The sequence below is a fragment of the Pleurodeles waltl genome, chromosome 8 (genome assembly GCF_031143425.1).
Source record: "Pleurodeles waltl isolate 20211129_DDA chromosome 8, aPleWal1.hap1.20221129, whole genome shotgun sequence".
NCBI classification, from domain to species: Eukaryota; Metazoa; Chordata; class Amphibia; order Caudata; family Salamandridae; genus Pleurodeles; species Pleurodeles waltl.
This window is the reverse complement of record NC_090447.1, coordinates 354,019,515-354,041,211: the sequence shown is the minus strand read 5'-3', so window position 1 is coordinate 354,041,211 and position 21,697 is coordinate 354,019,515.

Sequence of the window (21,697 nt, the reverse complement as noted above, 5' to 3'; positions counted from 1 at the left end):
GACTTAAGGTTGCCTCCCCTCCAGCTGTGTTTGTCACCCCTCCCTTGAACTAATTCATTAACCGATCCACAACGAAGTTGCATGTGGTGTGATAAGTTTGTGTGCGTTTGGAGGACAGTTGTGAAATGAGAGATTACTAGCAAAGGACAGCGAAGGCCAGACGATAAGTTAAGATCGGCGGAGAATAGTGTGAGCCTACAGATAGTTGAAACAAGGATTAGAAAACCAGACAGGGATTAGTGTACTCGGTCAGACCTTAATACCAGCCTTGTAAAGATAGAGGCAGAAGGCTGTTTTGAACACCATGTTGCAGAATAAGCAGAAAAGGCAGAATGGACTTCGTTCGCTGTGCTGCCTGAGTGAAGGCAACATAAAATGGCGGCGGGCCACAAAATGGCGGGTCGATACGATCGTATTAAAAATCGAATTTCCTCAGACCCTCCTTTTGCCAGAACTCAGGCAAGATACACAAACTCATGTTAATCTGAGTCGATGTCTATGGCCATGAGGTCATCAAGCTGTTGCTGTACCATCATTTTGATATTCTCTGCTCTTTGTGACTTGGGTTTGGGAATACATGCAGTAGCACATAGGTTACAGATGGCAGGACCGCAGTGCATACAAAGACAACAAGAGAATATAAAAGCTAAAATTACTCCAAAGAATGTCAATACCTTCCAACCCCATTTGGACAGTAATTCCCAAAACCACTCTGAAAAGGACCAATCTCCTTCGTCCTGATGAATCGACTCGGAGATTATGTGTAACTTAGAGATAGCTTGGTATACTGTCGGAGCGTCATTAGGTATGAAAATACAGCAACTTGATCCGATCAATTTGCATACTCCACCACGGTCCGCAAGAACAAAGTCTAAGGCAACACGGTTCTGCAAGGTCATAAGACGATCAGCCTGTAGTTCAGCTGTAATGTTACTTAAAGCTCCTACAGTGATGTCTATGGTGGTTTCTACGACACGAACCAATTGCCTTATATTTCTGCTGTTGGCCATTGGACCCCAGAAGGGAAGAAATCCTTTGAGGAAATCTCCTCCCTCTTGTCCTGCTGTGTCTTTCGAATCCACAATCCCTCTGCCATATCTATTTTTATGATGGTTCGCAGGAGCGGTGTATGTAGGGGGAAGAAGAAAGGCTATATAACAAGTACCAGAGAAATCAGCTGGCAACCATGTATAAGCCCTATCGTGGCAAACGAAGTATGTACCTTGAGATGGTACTAACGGCGGTGAATTCAGGGCTGAATAAACATATGTATGGGAACATAAACTTTCTCTTTGTCCGGTGTTTGGAGTTCTACCATTTATTTGCAGACAGAAATTTCCTTGTTGGGGTATGACCCGTATCGGAGGAGATTTTCCTTGCTCAACCTTATCATTGAGGCTGGAAATGTAATTAGTTATGTTCCAATTGGTATATGCTTTTCTTTCATCTATGGAAGCTTCACTTTTTTCCATGATTTTAGCCATAGCTACCATTCCCTTTATCAATAAACTATGACTGAAATCTGAACCAACACTATGTGAACTGACAGGTTGTTTAATTTTACTTTGATATGCATTATTGAAAATGACAAAATAAGCCCAAGCGGAACCTTCATAGGAGAATGGAAGAACTAAATATGGCATTCCTTTTTCTACCGTATGTGGTATGAGTCCACACACCCAACAGTCAGTTGTATTGATCACTAACTGATGTTGATGTAACAACTGGACGAAGGAATTGTTAAAGTATTCAGTTCTTCTGATGAGTTCATGCTGGGGAAGAGTGTGAAATAGGTGCGGAGAGATAGTAGAAGAAGATGTAGAGGTAGGAGAAGAGACAACTTTTTGCTGCAGAGTAATAATGATCCAGTTTACAGATGCCAAAAGAATACACGACAATATAATGACGCATAGAGCAATACTACAACGACTACATATTTCTTTACAATTATTCTTTACATTTTTACTTTCTCTTTTATCTAATGTAGCCTCCATCTTTCTAAGTGGATGCTCACGGCAATCTTCCTCAATCACTGTAGTCACGATTATCTACCGTCCTATGACACTGTGAGGTCCTGCAGGCCTATTGCCACTTACTCAGGTCGTAACTAAGACTCCTACCGTGACCCTGCAACCGGGATAGAGTACTACATAGGAGAGAAAGTTACAAGTTCTTTGGTCTTGGTCTCAAATTATAGCGTTCCTGTCCAGAGGCAGTCTGGTTTTGAAACAATGTTCCTGGATTTGTCGTGTTCAAGCGACGATGCGATGGTATTGCTTCTTGAAGGATGTCGTCGTCCTCTTTCTCAGAAAGTGTTCCAATTAGACGCGCATCACTGAATGGTACAAATTGCGGAACTTTCTCACTTTCAGAGTCACTGATGCCTCTACGGACCCACTGATCGAAAGACAAGGGCAAAGGCACTTTCTTGCAGTGCACGGCATGCACCCAGTTTTTCTTTCCTTCGACTTTAACTGCTGTTCTTGTGGTCAAAAGAACCAGGCGTGGCTCTCTCCATCTGGGCTCCAAATTTCTCTGTCGTTGGAAATTTTTCGTGCAGAACCAGTCACCTGGTCGGATGGAATGACCTGGGTCTGTGGAAGCCTCTGGTAGAGCACTCTGAACCTGTTGATGAAGAACACGCAATTTAGTTGTAAGGTCATGCAAGTAGTCAATCAACATCGGGTATGGCAAGTCTGAGTATTTCTTAGGGCGAGGAACTCCCCATACATTAGCTGGGCGACCAAATATCACTTCGTAAGGGCTAAGCCCCAAACGAGAGTGTACTGCTGTTCTGGTGGACAGAAGAGCCAATGGTAAAGCATCAGGCCAATTAAGTCCTGTGCTAGCTTGCACCTTAGCAATTTTAAGCTTCAAGGTTCCATTGTAGCATTCTACTAAACCAGCCGACTGTGGGTGATTCGCCGCGTGGAACTTCTGTTTTATGCCAAGACCTGCACAAACTTTTTGCATGACTTGACCCACAAATTCGCTCCCATTGTCACTCCAGACAATGCGCGGCAAACCAAACCTAGGGAAGAATTCTTTCAAAAGTATTTTGGCAGTTGATAAAGCAGTATTGTCCTTCAGAGGGTAGGCTTCTACCCATCTAGAAAAAGCACATACTACCACCAGAACATATTTGAGGTTGTTGCATCGTTCCATGTGAATATAATCGATCTGCAACACCTCAAATGGATATGTTGGAGGAGCAAAAATGACCTGCTGGAGTTGGGGTTCCCTTTCCCGGATTGTACATCAAGCAAACAATACAATGTTTTACTACATTATTTGCACACTTTGGGATCCCCTCATTTTGCCACACTGGAGCCAGAAGTTTACATATTCCTTTTGCACTTAGGTGAGCTGGACCATGTGCCATAGTAACTACAGGTAGTACATAAGCATCTGGTAACAGCCAACGTTGATGTTCTGATAATTCAACCCAACATCCCATCTCATCTAACATTCCTGTACTTTCCTTCCACTTTCTCAACTCATTCTCCGTAGCCTCTCCTTGAATTGATTTCACACTCTCTACTGTATCTTCACACATTCCCTTTTCTCTTACGCAGTTTGCGGGACCTGCAACATACATTCGACTTGTGTTGTCTCTGGCTGTCTTTTTCGCTACCTCATCTGCAAATGCATTTCCTCGACCAACATCGTCCACAATCTTTTTGTGTGCACTACACTTCACGATCGCTATCTGAGTAGGCATTGTAAGTGACTCAAGAAGTTCAGTCACTAATTGACCATGTTGTATCTTAGTACCATGGGAAGTAAAGAATCCTCTTTCCTTCCATAAGCGCCCAAAGTTAAACGCTACACCAAAAGCGTATTGGCTATCAGTGTACACGTTTACTCTTTTTCCTTTGGATAACACACACGCTCTAGTTAAGGCTATCAATTCAGCTGCCTGAGCTGAATTATGTCTAATGCGTGCTGTCTCCACAATCGTATGCAAAGTAGTAATAGCGTAGGCTGAAACTGTATCTCCATTCGGGAGCTTGAAACAAGAACCATCTACCCATAGTGTTCCATCTGGATTCACTAATGGTGTGTCTTTTAGGTCAATTCTACCCTTAGTCTCTTCTTCAGTACGGAGAAAACAATCATGCTGTTCAGAAACATCTCTCCCTTCTGGAAGAGGCAACAAAGTAGCTGGATTCAGGGTATTACATCGTTTGATGTGTATGTGACTAGCCAAAAGCGTCAGCTCATATCCGGACAACCGAGCACTCGTAAGATGCTGCGTTTTTGTCCTATTTAGTAAAGTATCCACTGCATGTGGCACCATAACAATGAGAGTATTATCTAGCACTACTCCAGCAGACTGTCGAATAGAAATTGCTGCTGCCGCTGTTGCCTTAAGACAACTAGGCAATGCTTTAGCTACTGGATCTAACGTAGCTGAGAAATATGCGCATGGTCGCTGTTGATCTCCAAAACGCTGCGTTAAGACTGACAATGCACAACCCTCTCTTTCGTGGACATAGAGCGTAAAGGGCTTACTGTAATCAGGAGTACCCAATACAGGAGCAGAACACAAAGCAATACGCAAATCAGTAAAACTCTTCTGACATTCGTCAGTCCACGGAAGAGGCTGAGGCGTATCTTTTAAAGTTAGCGCCAACAGCGGTTTAGCCAATAAAGAGAAACTCGGAATCCACTGTCTACAATAAGAAGTAATGCCCAAAAAGGCACGTACCTCTCTTTGTGTGGATGGCACTGACATTTGTGCAATTGCCTGAATTCGTTCGGGGGTCAATCGTCGTCCCTCCTTTGACAAGAGATGACCCAAATAAGTCACCTCGCGACAGACATATTGTAATTTAGAAGGAGAAACCTTGTGATTCAGATCAAACAAATGACGCAACAGTGCAACGGTCACGTTTTTGCAAATCTCCTCTGAATCAGCTGCAACTAATAAGTCATCCATGTACTGAATGAGAGCGGCACCGGACGGTAAGGAAAAGGCATCAAGATGACATTTTAGAGCTTGACTGTAAATAGAGGGACTTTCACAATAACCTTGAGGTGCGCGTTTAAACCGGAAGCTTCGGCCTCCGAGGGAAAAAACAAAAATATCTCTACTCTCTTCGGCGATGGGAATACTAAAGAAAGCATTCTTTAGATCAATAACTGAAAACCAAGTCGCTGTAGAAGGTATCATCGTCAACAGAGCAGTGATATCTGGGACTACAGGAAACTGCGGTACGACAATCTTGTTTACCTCCCGAAGATCAATTACAAAATGATAAACAGGAGGCTGAGAAGGATCAGTGCGTTTAAGAACCGGAAGAACAGGACTGTTACATGTATTTCCTCTCGTTTCCTCAACCACACCCTTCTGAATCAAATCATGGACAATTTCCAGAAGTGCTTTCTCACCTTCAGTAGAGATTCTGTATTGCGGAATACGTGGCATTTCAGCATTGGGCTTAAGAGTAACAACATAAGGTGGGATCTCAAGACAACCAACGTCATTCGGACCCGTAGCCCAAAGCGTTTCGGGAAGAGAAAGCAATTCAGGTGGGAATTGATCTTTTGATAAGTACATTGGACTAGTCATTTTCTGTCCTAGAGTGAGGTATACACCAGAAGGTGAACAATATATCGTAGCATGCATTCTTTTTAATAGATCTAAACCCAACAGATTTTCACCACAACCATTCGTCAGAAGAAGCGGAGCTTCTAAATCATAAGGGCCTATTGAAACAGGCAAAGGGCAAGAAACTGGATTGCGAACAGGGGCGCCAGAAAATCCTACAGATACATTCGTTAAGCCAGACAAAGGTGCGCCAGGGAGTTTAGAATGAATGATAGAGCTTCTCATGGCACCAGTATCTAAAAGAAATGGCTCTGAAACACCCATTGTAGTGACATTAACATAAGGTCCATTCTGATCCACTGGAATTGACGTAACCCCCTTACTTTGTCCATGGCTGTCCTATTCAAAATGAAGACTTTCATTCCCTCCTTCAATATACTGATCCTCACTGTAATACTGTGTAGACCTAACATTTTGCTGGTCAAAGTAATTTCCGGAATTTGGAGGAACAAAAGAACGCTGCTCTTGGGTTAACACACCTCGACCTCTACCTCTATTTGCTGACTGAGAACCACCACGACCTCGTGAAGCAGATGTTGCTCCATTACGCTGCAACAATGCCGGACAACTGTTCTTAAAATGACCTTCCTCCCTACAATAAGCACATTGATTGGGACCTAGCAAAGGTCTTGGAATGAATGGTTCAGGCTTTTGATACAACCTCTGAAACTGCGGAGGCTGTTGAAACTGAGGCTGAACATAACGAGGAGGATAAGCCTGTTGCAAGAGAACTTTAGTTTTTAATTCTTTCGTCTTTTTCTCTTGTTTTTCCCTTTCTTCTTTGTCTCTATTTTCATAATATTGTGCAGTAGCCAATATCTGGGCGGAAGAAGAAACTGCCCATGAACTCTCGGAGTCTTTTAGCTTGTGTGATAGTTCAGGAAGCAAGTTATATACGAACTTATCCACAAATAATCGCTGTCCCCCTTCTGTAGCCATATCTTGACCACTGTGATCAATGAATGTCTCCTCGAATCGGGTAAAGAAATCGGAAACACTTTCATCTTTCTTTTGTTTACATGCTGCTAGCTTATCCCAATTAACTCTCAAAGCAGGCATCATTGTTTTCATTAATGTAATAATCCTACCAGGGAGTTCTGAGATCAAAGCGTCGGGCTTTGCACCACCTACTTGACCTCTATCTGCGGCAATAATAGCGTTCCAATCGCCGCCTAATTCTTGAGCGTGATCCTCTCTACGAATTTTAGCCCATATTGTCTGTGGAACTACATTTCCCATCAACATGTCAATATCTGCTAGATTCATAGTACATGCATCAACTGTTTGCGACAACTCTTTATAGTAACCAGCAGGATTTTTGCGTGGATCTGGTAGTGACTGTTTAAGTGCTAAAACTTCAGACCTTTTCCAGGGGACATGTATCCATATGCGCTGAAAATGCGCAGGAATAGCTGGATTAGCACCTGCTGCTGCAACTTCTTCCTTCCATATTGGAGAAACCTCTCTCATGGGATAGTTTTTCAGTGCTGTCCTAACTGAAGGATCAGAATCAGGAAAAGTCTGTGAGAACAATAGGGATCTGAAAGAAATAAGTGTTCTGACAGCGTTTTCAACCTTAGGACCCACAATAAGTCCTTTGTCAAAGTCAGCCTGAACATCTAACAGATCCTGTGGGACCGAACCCAAATTCATATCCTCCCATTCTTTAGCGAGAGTATCGCACATAACTTTAAAAACATATCTCTGCGTAGGTGCATTCCATTGCAGAAAGGTGGACATAATATCAGACGTACTATATTGGGGACCCTTCTTGATCCATCTACAAGCAAGTGAGTCCAATTTTTCTCGCTCTTCGGAGTCTGGGAATTGACTACGAGACTGTCTTCGAGAAAAAGCTGGAGACACATTTAAAGCTTCAAAGAAAGGTGATAAGAGACCAGAGACAGTATCTGCAAATCGCTTACGCATAGATGGAGAATTTGACATAAGGATAGGGGACAAGGTATTAGGTGAATTAACTAAAGGAGCATTAGGAATTGCCAAAGGAGCAGAAGGCAAAGGAGTTAAAGGCAAAGCTGGCATAGGCAATACTTGAGGAGGCAAATGTGGAAAAGCTGGAGCAGGCGGAAGCACAACTGGCGGCTGAACAGGCTGTAACATCGGGGGTGCATTAGCACCTTGTACATAGGGCGGAGGCAATTTCAATAAGTGGGACATTAAGGAATCTTCCTCAAAATCTTTTCTCTTATCAAGGGAAGAGATAGGCAACGTCGGATAGCATTTATCTATTGCCATTCGATGCTGTCTGTCTGAAATTTCCATTGCATTATCTATTTCATCATCTTTGAATTGCTGAGCAGCCTGTATAATCGTCATTCCCTGTGTTTTCCTATCTCGTTTCGCTTGTTTAATTTCTCTCTGTTTGGCTTCCTTACGCCAAAGGCGAAAAGAGTCAAACATTGCCGGCCGGGCTTTTCTTTTAAATAACGTTGCTTCTAAATTATCTAGCACATCAGTTTCGAAACTACCATTTTCTGGCCATTTTAAAACACCATCTTTCTTTGTATATCGGGTCCATGTCTTATTAAAGGCAATAGGACCAACACCATGTTTAGAATAGAGCTCATATGTGGGAGTTCCAACCGAAGGAATCGGACAGGAGTCCTCAAGCTGGGAGTCCCTATTACAACCAAAGCAACAAAGTTTTCCAAACTTAGTCAGACCAGACATCTCACAATTTTTACTGGCTGTTCACAAACATCAAGGGGGTAAAACTTTCAGTTTACACAGCACAAATGCACTTACCCCTCGGCTTTGGCCACTGCAATGGCCAAATCTAAGGACCTAAGGACAAAACAAAGACCAAAATTTGTGGGCGCGACCCACCAAATACTTAACTAAGGATGTCTTCTTACACCAACAGAGGCCCGTTTATCGTCTCGCTTTACCATACATCATCAAAGAAAGGGCCAAGGCAGGGCGGCAGTCAGGGCAGCAGTCGTCAGTAGCCGTCAGGAAGGAGTAACCGCGCTGAAAAAGACCTTCGGACCACTTCGACATACAGGGGTCGCTTGACGTGGCTCGCGATTCCTCCAGAATTTTCTTGCGGGGTTCCTCACGACCTTCAGGCAGAACCGGTACCGCTGAAGCCGCCCCACGTTGGGCGCCAGTTGAAGAACCAGAACCTTATGGGCCTGGCGGCGCAGGGTACGCCTGAAATCTCCTTGGATTCACCTGCCTCAACTAACAGAGACACGGGACACTCTGTCAGGCGTAAAAGATCAGATTTTATTAGCTGCAGCTAGTACAGTTGTCCAAGAAGTACACAAGGTATGTTCTCAGGAGACTGCCACTTTACTTTGTGGCGCACAATCTTATATACCGTATAAAAACCATTTATTAACTACATACACTCCCAGAACACATAGAAAGGAGCCAGTAAGAATAATGTAAAGATAGAACAGAGCCAATAGAAATGTCGGAAAACAAGACAGCACCAATAGAAGGAATTGGAAAACAAAGTATCAAGTGACTTAAGGTTGCCTCCCCTCCAGCTGTGTTTGTCACCCCTCCCTTGAACTAATTCATTAACCGATCCACAACGAAGTTGCATGTGGTGTGATAAGTTTGTGTGCGTTTGGAGGACAGTTGTGAAATGAGAGATTACTAGCAAAGGACAGCGAAGGCCAGACGATAAGATAAGATCGGCGGAGAATAGTGTGAGCCTACAGATAGTTGAAACAAGGATTAGAAAACCAGACAGGGATTAGTGTACTCGGTCAGACCTTAATACCAGCCTTGTAAAGATAGAGGCAGAAGGCTGTTTTGAACACCATGTTGCAGAATAAGCAGAAAAGGCAGAATGGACTTCGTTCGCTGTGCTGCCTGAGTGAAGGCAACATAAAATGGCGGCGGGCCACAAAATGGCGGGTCGATACGATCGTATTAAAAATCGAATTTCCTCACCATCGCTACTCCCGATTGGATGGTTTAGTGAAGTCCTTGGATCGGCCCTGCTGGTGCGGCAACGGCCCTGGTGGAGCACAGAGAAGATGATCAAACTTGACTAGAGGAAGTAAAAGTCGTAACAAGGTTTCCGTAAGTGAACCTGCAGAAGGATCATTAACGGCAGAGCGGCCCAAGAGACCGACAGTGCCAGCCTGAAGCCCTTGGCTGCCTCCAAGAATGGAACACCCATAGGCACAGGGCCTGGCCCTCTCCTCGTGCTTCTTGGCTAACGGAGCAGTCCGTGGCCACTGGGGTGCTGGGGAGAGGACTGAGTGTGGGGTGGGCTTCTCCCCCCGGGAGGACTTGACCCTCTTATGCTGGGAGTGGCAAGACGGAAAGTCCCTCCTGAGATGGAACTCACGCTCACCCAGCATGACCCTGGGAGGGAAACCGAACTGAATTGCCTCACTGGGCTGGGACAATCCCCCTGAAAGCCCTGCTGCCTGGGCTCTCCTGCGCCTGATTCCCAGCCTGCCTGGGCTTCGGGTGACCATTCTTGGGTGGCAGGGCAGCCTGGACGAGGAGGAGCTGGGGCTGTGAGGGAACCCTGTCTCCCCTTGGTGGGGGTGTGCTGAAGGAGGGGGGCTCTTCCCTTTTGGCGCCTCTGACCGGGGCAGAGGGGTGGGCTACCCGCCAGCCCGCTGGCACGGCTCTGGGATGCTGCCTTAAGCCAGTGACTCTCGACATGCAGGAGGCGAGATCTAGTGGCAGATAGCTGGTGTGCAGGTGGGGCAACCCTCCCTTGTTGCCAGGTACCTGTCTTGCTCTGGTCCTGTGTGGCTGGGGTAAGGGTTTGAAGACTTGTGTGGCCCCTCCTGGTCCTCTGGGAGGGACCAGCGGTTGTGGGCCTGCCTGGCCCCTGTGCTGCTCTGGGAGCCCCCTCTTCCCGGGGGAGGGTCCCGGGCCGAGCACCTGGTGAAGTTCTTTGACTCGTGGAGATTGACTCCCAGAGGGGAAGCCTGATGGGGTGCCCGGCCGTCTTGCTGTGTGGTTGGTGAAGGGGTGGTGCTGCCTTCCTCCCGCCTCTGCTACACACCCAGGAGACTGATCATTGACATGTCTAACGCACCTTGTGGCCCTGGGTTATTCCCGGGGCTATGCCCGTCTGAGGGTTGCTTGATTGTCAATTGTGCTGGGGCTTTCCCAGGGCACGGCTGGGGCTGACACAGGGTAGCTCTGCTCCCTTTGTCCCTCCCCCTCCAAGGTCAGACCCCCCAATTGCCTGCAGCAGGATCCCACCCTTGGTCCTGTCATGGAGGTATGCTGTTGGTGCACCTAGCCTTGCCACCCAGCCTTGGCAGAATGTGGGCAGGGGACCGGTCTGCCTGGGCATGTCCTGGGGTGCTTGGCTGCATGCTGCGTGTGGTTGTCGGTGGTGTTCCATGGCTGCCTATGTACACAGCCTTGGGTGCACACCTCTGTGGCTGGTTCCCGGGGGCAGGGGGAGGTGGGCCAACTGCTGGCCTTGGGCTTCAATCCGAGAAAAAGGGTGTGCTTCTATGTCCCCTGCATCCCAGGGGATGGTGGTCCTGGCTTCCCCCACTGCTTTGTCATCTGACTATGACCTCAGATCAGGCGTGGCAACCTGCTGAATGTAAGCAGATGCGGACAGAAGGGGGCCGCCTCCATCGCCCTTATTGCACCGCATGTTCGTTGTAAGTGACCTGATTCCGTTTCAGTGTTTCTTAAGTAGCAGACCAGCTACCCTGCTGCAATCTATTGAAAGTCATCCTGAGCCAAGCTTTTGTCTCCGTTGTGGGTGCCCGTGTCCCTCCACCACCACACCTAGGGGGGAGGAAGGGGGCTGCGGCCGTTGGAGGCTGCCTCCCCCTCCCACCCTGCGCCTCCTGGTGCAGGGATGGGGGCCACAATCCCTTGAAAGTCAGCAGGGCAACCAGATGGTCAGGGTGGGACTCCCTGGTCCACACAAGTCACTGGGAAGTTAGCTGCCCTGGGAAAGAGCCTTTCAGTTTGCACGGTCGCTCTTGTCTTTGCTGTGGTGACTGCCATGGTTCCTGGGTCACTCTGGCCGCTGGGTCATCCCAAGCCATCTGTTCATTGAGTCCTCCTGGGCCATTTGGTCGCTAGGCTAGCCGACCAGATGGGCTGCCGTCTGGGGGACCAGATACCCAGCTGGCAGGGCCGTCAGGCTAACTCAGACTTTTGTCTCCACCCAGGGTTCTGTGAGGTTCTGTAAGCCCCCAATTTGTGGGGGCTTAATAGTCGAGGAAAAAGGGATGGCCAGTGGGGAGAGGGTGTGGGGAAGTCCAGGCTTAAGCCTCCTGGTCTCCCTGTGCCCGGGCTCCAGGAAGGTAGAAGGCACCTGCCCTAAGGCAGCACCCTGAGCCCACGGTATGGTGAAGGCAGTAACTACACAGGGCAGGGTGGCTGCAGACCAGAGAGGACTCTTGTGCTCCCCCACTAGGTTCGGTCCTAGAGCAGTGTCTAGCCCTGCATAAAGTCCTCTGGCCCATTTCCAGTACCTGTTTTAGTGATATTTACATCAATTTTAGTTTTTCCTGTTCAAGGGGCAAAGTCACTCCTTCTAACGAGGGCTTTGGGGCTCCAAGTCGGGTAAGATTCCAGGATTTTCCCTTGGATGGAAGTGAACAAAAAAAAACATGACACATGGTACAAAAGGTATACAAACTCCTTCCTTATGTCAGTTCTGAACCTTCAGTGCCCATTCTGCCTCCCAGCACCTGTTTTAGTGATATTTTCATCATTTTGAGCTTTTCTGGTTCAAGGGGGAAAAATCACTCCTTCTACCCAGAGCTATGGAGCTCCAATAAGATTTCAGGTTTTTCCCTTAGATGGAAGTGAACAAAAGAAAAACAGGCCACATGGTCCAAAAGGTATACAAACTCCTTCCCAATGGCAGTTCAGTGCCTCTGGCCACTTTCTAGGCTCCCAGCACCAGTTTTAGTGAGATTTTCAACATTTTGAGTTTTCCTGGTTCACGGGACAAAGTCCCTCCTTCTACCCAGCGCTATGGAGCTCCAAGTCGGCTAAGATTTCAGGTTTTTCCCTTAGATGGAAGTGAACATAAAACAGGCCACATGGTCCTAAAGGTATACAAACTCCATGCCAATGTCAGTTCAGTGCCTCTGGTCCCTTTCTAGGCTCCCAGCACCATTTTTAGTGATATCTTCGACATTTTTAGTTTTTCTGGTTCAAGGGGACAAAGGCACTCCTTCTACCCAGGGCTATGGAGATCCAAGTTGGGTAAGATTTCAGGTTTTTCCCTCAGGTGGAAGTGAACAAAATAAACACGCCACATGGTCCACAAGGTATACAAACTCCTTCCCAATGTCAGTTCAGTACCTCTGGCTCCTTTCTAGGCTCCCAGAACCAGTTGTAGTGATATTTTCAACATTTTGAGTTTTCCTGGTTCAAGGGGACAAAGTCACTCCTTCTACCCAGGGCTATGGAGCTCCAAGTCCCAAAGCAGGTATTTTACCACAAACAAATCCTTCCTTTATTCTTAAATACTTATGGTATTAATCTTCTAGAATCTGCAATAAACCTTACATTCAATTCAGAGAAGGAAAAATCTATGCATTCTATTTCGTTTGCAGAATTTAATTAACCCACACTACAGGGACACTAGAGGAGGAGAGTGCCCATCCCAGGTAAGTTGCAGGTAAGTGTGTGTGGGTGCCAGGGCTATGGAGCTCCAAGTTGGGTAAGATTTCAGGTTTTTCCCTTAGATGGAAGTGAACAAAAAAACACACACCACATGGTCCAAAAGGTATGCAAACTCCTTCCCAATGTCAGTTTAGTGTCTCTGGCCCCATTCTAGACTCCCAGCACCAGTTTTAGTGTTATTTACAACATTTTGAGTGTTTCAGGTTCAAGGAGGCAAATTCACTCCTTCTACCCAGGGTGATGGAGCTCAGAGTATGGTAAGATTTTCAGTTTTTTTCCTGGGATGGAGGTGAACAAAAAAAAACAAAAAAAAACACACACTTCAAGTAGTCCAAAAGGTTCATAAACTCCTTCCCAGTGTCAGTTCTGACTCTTCAGTGCCTCTGGCTGGTTCTGCCCTGGCTGGGTCTGGAAGCCAATACTGGGCCTGGCTGGGTGGGGAAGCTATGACCGGACACCAGTTGAGAGCTCAGGCTGGCCGTGGGTGGAAGCCCCACTCCAGTGTGCCAATCCACAAGTATAAATAAACCATTTACAAGTGCTTTTAGGTATGAAACCTTGTGGGATCCACACAAAACACACTACATATTATTCCCTTAGTGACTAGTTTCCAAAAAGATGTGACGGCAAGGTGTTTGCTATGGAGAGAATATGCATGGACAGTAAAAAGCAAAGATAAACACCAAAACATTATTACATATCCACCCACTAGTCCTTCTCAGGCATTCATTTGGCATAAGGGTAAGTAAATGGTTAAAAAAAAAACTTTATTCACCAATGACTTTATGAAATAAAATCCCTAAATATCATTGATAAATCAACCATTTACAAGTGCTTTTAGGTAAGTAAACCTTGTGGGAGCCACGTAAAACACACCACATATCATTCCCTGCTCTGATGATGTGGGTGCGCCGTGTGCATGTCGACGTCATCAGATCGCCAAGGAGGGAGTCAGGGGTGGCAGCAGAAGGTATTCTGTTGCCATCCCCCGTGGGTCGGTCCCAAAACGTAATGGTTATGTCCTTGGCACAGCAGCGCTGCAGCCGAGGGCGTAACCATTATGCCCTGGGCACAGAATGGGTTAAGGGGTTGACTGATTATTACAACAATAACAAAATATAAACAAATGGTGGTTATTTTTTCCTGAAAAAAGTGGCAACCCTGTGTGAGCACATAAATAAAAATGAGGAGTACAAAGATGTGACTCAGGACTTTGCTGTTGAAAATTCCTATCTTTTTAGCACATACATTTGCAGTATTTAAGTAGCAAAACCGTTTGCTTATTTTAGGGTTAATTAACAACACTGCAATTCCTGTGATAAAGTTATGGAATCAACATAATCCCTTCTGTATCAGTCCTTTTTCTCTTTGATGACCATACACTAAATCTATGTGTAAACACTAAACCTTGCTTAATGGTAAAACTGTCCCAAAGCAAGTATTTTACCACAAACAAATCCTTCCTTTATTCTTAAATACTTATGGTACTAATCTTCTAGAATCGGCAATAAACCTTACATTCAAGTCAGAGATGGAAAAATCTCTGCATTCTATTTCGTTTGCAGAATTTAATTAACAGTGAACATAAGGTACAAGCCTTTTATATGCCTACGAAAACATGCTCAAAGGACAAATAAATGAATGCAGATCTGGTTCTAAACTATGAAAATTAAAACATGCTAACGATTATGGAAAGTGGATGTTATGAATGTCAGGTTTGCAAATGAGTGTGAAATGCAATTTTCTTTGCTTTAGTTCTTGTAAAAGGTACATTCTTTTTTAAAGATAAAGAGGCGAGTATCAGCAATTAGACCTCTATAAGCACTCTCCTTGGTATACAATGCTAGAAAACCACCGGGGCCATATTGCATGTACACACCGCCATGAGAGCCTAATCAATAGCAGTCCTATTGGAGTATTGTTTTGAAATTAAGCTTTCACATACTCAAATATGACAAAGTAGTCTCTTGAATTGCGCACATAAGCAAAATAATCCATATCACCAGCTCAGGTGGTGTTTGTGATGCCTACCTCTCTCTGTATGCCATTCCATGTGTGCGTGAAACAGCACCTCTTTGTCTGTTCGGATCCATGCACATGTCTATTTCTGCATCCATATGTATGACTGTCTGTATGTGCCTATCCAGCTCTGTATGAAAGTAAGTGCTTCTATGTTAGTGTGCATATTTTTGGGTCTATGTGTGTCTGCATTCATGACTCTGTCACATGTGGTTGTGATTATGCGTCCATGTGTGCATATGTTTGCCTGTGTCTTTGTGTATCTAGTATGACTGTTCATGCATGAACATATACACTGCTTGTTTTTGATTATGGGTGTAACTTTGTGTGAATCTGTGAGCATATATACGCTTGCAATGCTTTTTGCTTGAAGACTGCACTGAAGTGTGATGTTGTGAAGTGTTTTGCGGAGTCCTCATACTTGAAGTGACTGTGGCGCTTTGTGCTAAAAAATGTCTGTGGTTGTTGTTGACGAGTCCATTGAGAACTAAGATCTCGGGATAACATACAAGTGTAGAAGACACTTGCCTAATTTATTGTCTGCAGTGAGGTACGTGTCATGAGGTGCCACTGACCATGCCAGTAGTTTTCCTTGAGTGGGTGTGAGTTGTTGGTTGGTATCCAGTGAATCCGAAAGGCATGGGTAGGATCTATATCAACCAGGAGTGAGAACTGCTGGTCAAGTTTCAGTTGTTGTGTGATTGTGAAAGCCATAGTCAGAAGTGTAGCCCATTCAGCTTTCAAAGTGTTTGATTTCCTGTCTGTAGTATGCAGACAGGTTGTTGGTTTTTGCTCGCAACATTTTGCATTAGGTTTCAGTGAGCGAATGTGTAAGAAAATTACTACAGCGGCTGAGAGAAGTGAGTGCGACGTCATTATGTGCCGTGCTGATATAGGTTGGTTAGTGTGAAGCCGTGCTGGTATTCGTGGACAGTACCATTTTGCTATCGGTGAGAACAGCTTGCGATTGTGGAATTGAATTTACTTCCTGGATTGATCGAAAATCATTGTAGTTAAATGAATTTGTGCAAAAATTAAATTGTTCAAATCTTTAAGAAGTGCCCTAAGAGGAGATGTATTTATTCTAGTTAGAGAGGGTGAAAAGGTAGCACAGGAGGGAACACCAGCTTATGAAGTGTCAGAAACAAGGAGTTCAGCATGCTTATGGGTTAAACAATGGTGTAAAATAATTGAGAACAACGGTTTGTTAGCTTGTCTTTTTTATGGAACATTTAATCTGAGAATTTTAGACAATTTAAGGAGAGTACCGTGCAAATTGAAGCCTCCTCCAAGATCTGCACAATTTGAAGCCCTTGCTATTTGGGAACTTGTTGTAAGACAGAAAGAAACAGCAAAATTTGAGAATAGAATGCAGAAAGAAGTTGAGATTAGCAGAAACTAGATGGGATGCAGAACAGAAAACGTGGAGTGTAGAGATACTAGATGGAGTGAAAATATTTCTAGCCATTACATGGGAAGATGATTGGAGATCATCTAAGATTCCTAAGATTCGAAAGAAACAGACAGCAAAAATAGATCAGATAGCAGCAGAGGAGGGTGAAAAGACAGTTACATATGAAAGTGATTCAGAAGATAAGTTCATAAATCAGCTTCTGATGAATCCTTCCCCACTACATCATTCAGGTAAGGAAACATTATAGAATGTAATCTCAAATATGCCAACTGCTTCAGATACACAGACCCCAATTCAGACTGTTCCAATTATACCTGCAAATTCAGTAACACAAGTGCCTGCGGTTTATCCACTAGTTCCGGCCGCTAATACACCACAGTCCATTACAAGTCCAGTTATGAAACAGTTAATGCCATGTCCTAATGTGAATCAGATGGTACAGACACAATCAATGTACTAATGTCACCAGCACAACAGATGTAGGTTCCACAAGTCCCGATGCCTTAGCAGCAGGTGATTGTCCCTCAGCAAAACATGAATCAGATGAAAACAGTAAACACAAATAAAATGGCAAATGTAAACCTACATCACATAGCTTCACAATTTCCCTTGATTGACTTAAGTGAGAAGGAATTCTTAGAAACATTCCACAGTGATAGTTCTGATGATGAGGATTGTATGTTAGCCATATCTGTCGTAGTTTGGACTCTTGCTCTGGGCAAGACTGCTGGTTCAAGGATGACAGTACTTCTGTTTGTAGGCGACTAGGCCTATCCTACAACAAGTTGCAACTGTAGTCCCAGCCCTTCCGGCTCACTAGCAGTACCTCAACAATAACCCAAACAGTTAAAGGTGATTTGTGGCATGGAGATTACCCCTTTCTCACAGATATATCATGTCTCAACCAAACACAGGCAATAACAAATATGCAGTAATGTTCCAATAGTTTTTATTTAATACAATGCAGTAAATCGCATGGGCTGCAATGATTAGGATAATGAACAGTGCAAGAAATAGAATTGTAAAGACGAGAGTCATGATTATGAAGACCCCCACCATCTTGTGTTAGCATGGAAAGATATATAGTGTATAATATGTCCTAGTACCCTATCGTGATAGGCCTAACCTTCTACCTAGAGGAGAGCTGGGTATGTTAAACCTAATCTGCCAATACCAAGTCCCTGAAAGGAACCCCCAACCCCGGTTGCCTTGAAATGCGGTCTCAAGCTCAGACTTTGGAAGAACACGAAGTCCAGGTCAGCGTCAAGGCGACGTGCAGCATCTATAGCAGCGTTGGTATCTGGTCGGAATCCCTCTGATTATCTGTCTAAAGTGTGATGTATTTATACAGATCTACTTGGACCCCTGTCATAGGTTGTTCCAAAACAATAGATAACACTGCATGCTTGGGATGGTAATGTCTAATGTGAGCACCTACAGTTTGTTTGTCTTTGTCGCATGAGTTGGCGCCTTAGCGTCGTGACACTGATAACATAACTCTAAAGAAAAGGGCCTAACTGTAAACAAGGCAGCCATCTTAGAAGAATTCATTAAATAAATGGTCTAAGACAGAGCAAGCTAAGTAGGTTAAAAGTCACTAGTTGATGGAGGCATGAGTCTGCAAACCAAAGGCTAAGCTAACTCCTGTTATCCCATTTAAACAAACTAGGATTCACTACACCCTAGCCATTGCTGTAACAAGTATGACGCCATTACTGGACGCCACTGAAGGTGAGGGAATCCAAATAGCTAAAAAAAGCTGCTCTGGACTAAAAATAAAGCATGAAAACCAAAGTTAAAAACATAGTTAAAATTAACTGTTTAAAAATATACTAAAGAGACTTAAAGTCAACCATGACAAGCACAGCAGGCCAAAGTAAAATCATACATTGGATGTTAGTTAGATTAAAAAAACTTAAATCGTTGTGGCGAGGAACTATAGTCATGATCTTGAAGACTAGCTCCGAAGTCACCGGTTAAAAAGTCATCAAAAAATGAGGCCAAATCACTTGGGCGGATAGATTCATGGAGCAAAAGTGCACAGTGGTCTCATGTGCAGGTCCACCTGCATCAGTGCCATTGTCCGTAGATGGAAGAGCCAACTCTGAGTGTTCATAAGTGGCCTCGCGGATCAGCCTTAGTCTCATGGGGCACGACTGTGTATGAACCCTCCTCGGGGACATCAGCAGCTCTTGGTCCACTGGAGAAACTGGCAAGACGGCAAGACACACTGTTGGCAAATGTTCGAAGGAGCACCATACGCAGTGAAAGACAGGCTGCACGCACCAGAGGAGTGGCCGAAATGACAACCAATAACCCTCTAGTTCCTCCAGCAAGGAAACATTGAAGATCTGAACCATGCGTTCACGGCACAGTTGTGCTGGTGGCAGCGGCTCCATCGCTCTGTGTAGCTGTAAAGAAACAACCACTGCGAATCAGAAAAAATAGCAGTAGTATTCCGCCAAATAATACCAAAATTACAGGAAAGCCACCAAACAAACTTCAAAATAGTACATGGATGGCCGACGGGATGACTCCAAAAATAGTCTGGAAGACGGACACAAATCCAAACTTGACAGCCTTAAAGAAATGGACAATCCCAGTAGTGTTTGAGGCGTTGAAAATTCTGGATACCAGCTCACCAAAGTGCTTGGGGAAGTTGGTATTTAATAGGGATTGTACCTCAGCTGATGATCTCGTAATCTGGAGAACATACGTCTCTCTAGCGGATGTCAACGCGACCTGTTTTTAACACAGTAGCACCTTTGGCCTACTCAGCTTGTCATAATTTACATTAATAGTATCAATGTGAGGCCACATTTCTGATACCTTTATGTCTTGTGTGGGGAGGAATAAAACATGTCCATAACACGTAACGACCTTAGAGACAGAAAATTGTGTAGGCAATGCCCGGTCTCATACCGCAACAGCTTTGATCGCTCAGCACCACATAACTGCCATTGGAAAGTACATGAAATGCTGGTCGAATCAAAGAAACTGGAGTACCCTTCAGAAAACAGGCCAAGTTCGCGACCCCCACATTGCAGTGGCCGTGAAGGGACACTGTAATGGGTTCTTTACCCCAAGTGTGAGAGATATTGGAATAACGCGACAGGCGTAAGATGTGAAGGGGATAACAGATTTATTTGAGTTCTATTTAAGGCGGACTTTATGTCTCCTATTTCTTTTTCACAAGGATTGTCCTGTTATAGTCACAAATTAAAATCCCTTTTCTCTTTCTGGGCTCTTGCGGTAGTCCAGGAGTGGTCTGGTCCAACTTTGGGAAGTGGTCCGGTCTTCCCCTTTTCCAGCGGCCCAGGTTCTCTAAAAAAATATGGAAAGAAGAACAAAATGGGTAAGTGGGACATAAGGTAAAGTATAAGTAGAGTTAGTAGGGTGGTGAGGGAATGGGTAGAAGTGTAGGTGGTGAGGGGATAACTTTTCTTTGGTTGTGAGCTTCCCCCTGCATGCAATCTCAGGAATTCCCTTCCTCTTGAGAATTTCCTCTTGCTGTTGTCTTTCCCGTGTGGTTAAGGGTATCAAGTTAAGGGCTTTCACTTAGAGGATTTCCCCTTCTCTACAGGACCTCCCCCTTCTCCCCTTATTCCCCCTTATTCCGGCTAACCACCCTGACACAACGTCCCAGTTGCGGTACGAACGTACCTGAGGTGGCCACGCCCCTCCGGGGACGCAGCCGGCTGTTTGGCGGTCTCCCGGCTTCTCCTTGACAGGGGCGGGAGGCACCCTGGGCTTTTCCTCCTTCTCCTGGATTTCCTCGTCTTCGTCTGGTTCCTTTCCGACGGTCTTCGGCGTTCGATGTTGCTCCTCCTCGGGTCGCGTTTCCTGAGCATCTCTCTCCATCTCTCTCCTTTTCCTATTTATGGGTCCGTCTTCTCTGTTAATTATCCTCCTGACGCCTTCTGCGTCTGACATCATACCCCAGAGGCTCTCTCTTGTGCCCCGGGTGTATGTTACCACGGCCGCTGCCAGCACTTGGGAACCGGTGTCGGGAGACGTCCGGTTACACATCCCCTCCCTCGAATGGGGCTGTTCGAGACCCAAAGGTTCCGGGAACCGGGACAAATAGTCAGCCTGTCCAATAAGATCACCAGGGAGATGGCAAACCTGGAAGGAGAAAGGTTGAAGCTCCATAAACCATCTCAGAATGCGATCGTTGGTATCTTTATATCTCGAGAGCCAGGTAAGGGGAGCGTGATCCGTATACAACAGGAAGGATCTCCCTAGGAGGTAATATTGAAGGCTTTCAATCGGCCACTTAATGGCGAGACATTCCCGTTCTATTATGGGATATTTCTGTTCCCTGGGAAAAAGTTTACGACTAATAAAGACCACCGGATGGCTTATATTGCTTTTATCCTTCTGAAAAAGAACGGCCCCCAGTCCTACGTCTGAGGCATCTGTTTGAAGGTGAAAGGGAAGATCAAACTCTGGGCATTTTAAAACCGGTTGAGTAGTGAGACACCTTTGTAAGGTATGGTAACTATGGGTTTGTGCCGGGTTTAGATTATTAATATTTTTGGGCTGTCCTTTCTTCAGGAGGTCGGTCAGAGGAGCGGCCAAGGTGGAATAGTGCGGTATAAATCTCCGATAGTACCCCACTAGGCCCAAGAATGAACGGATCTCTTTTTTCGTTGTGGGTGTTTTAATGCGTAGGATGGCCTCTACTTTATTCATTTGTGGTTTAAGGATACCTTTTCCTATGTGATAGCCCAGGTAGGAGATTTCATTAAATGCTAGTCTGCTTTTGGAGGCGTTGGCTGTCAGCCCAGACTTTCATAGTGCTGTAAGGACCTTGTCTAAATGCGTCAAATGGTCCTCCCAAGTCTCGCTATAGATAACGATATCATCCAGATAGGCGGCAGCGTATCTGGTATGAGGTCGTAGGATGGTGTTGATGAGACGCTGGAAGGTGGCGGGTGCCCCATGTAACCCGAAAGGGAGGACAATAAAATGATATAGTCCGGAAGGAGTAGAGAAGGCCGTTTTTTCTTTATCTTCTTGTGCCAAAGGAA